At 56.9% G+C, this 455-nt stretch overlaps 1 protein-coding gene across 1 annotated transcript in view; it reads left to right on the forward strand.

Annotated features, from left to right (window-relative positions):
- Window positions 1-455, forward strand: part of NEB (nebulin) — a 108688-nt gene that overhangs the window by 8991 nt on the left and 99242 nt on the right. The gene's annotated exons all lie outside the window — the stretch shown is intronic.

Raw genomic sequence — 455 nt, forward strand, 5'->3', positions numbered from 1 at the left:
CCCTGGGAGAAAAGTCTGCCCCCCACATCAGGGGCTCCTGTCAGGGAGCTGTGCAAAGAGGGAATGTCCTCCCCGAGCCTCCTTCTCTCCAGGCTGAGCCCCCTCAGCTCCCTCAGCCGCTCCCGGTGCTCCAGATCCTTTCCCAACTCCGTTGTCCCGGCTGGGAAAGACGCGGTGCTCACAAACAAGTCGGAACTGGTGGGAAATGCAAAGATCGAGGGCTGCAGTGACCACGGGACGATGGAGCTGAAGATCCAGGGAGCAGTGAGCAAGATAAATGGAATTACAATCCCAGATTTTAGAGGAACAGACTTGGGGATGTTCAGGGAAGATCCCGTGGGAAACAACAAAGGGGCCCAGGGTAGTTGTGTGATCCTCCAGCATGATCATCCCTGAGCACGCAGCTCAGCCCAAAGTGCAGGAATCAAACAGCAGGAGGATGGTGTGGAGGAACC

The sequence above is a fragment of the Corvus brachyrhynchos genome, unplaced genomic scaffold, assembly GCF_000691975.1.
Source record: "Corvus brachyrhynchos isolate BGI_N302 unplaced genomic scaffold, ASM69197v1 scaffold45, whole genome shotgun sequence".
Classification (NCBI taxonomy): domain Eukaryota; kingdom Metazoa; phylum Chordata; class Aves; order Passeriformes; family Corvidae; genus Corvus; species Corvus brachyrhynchos.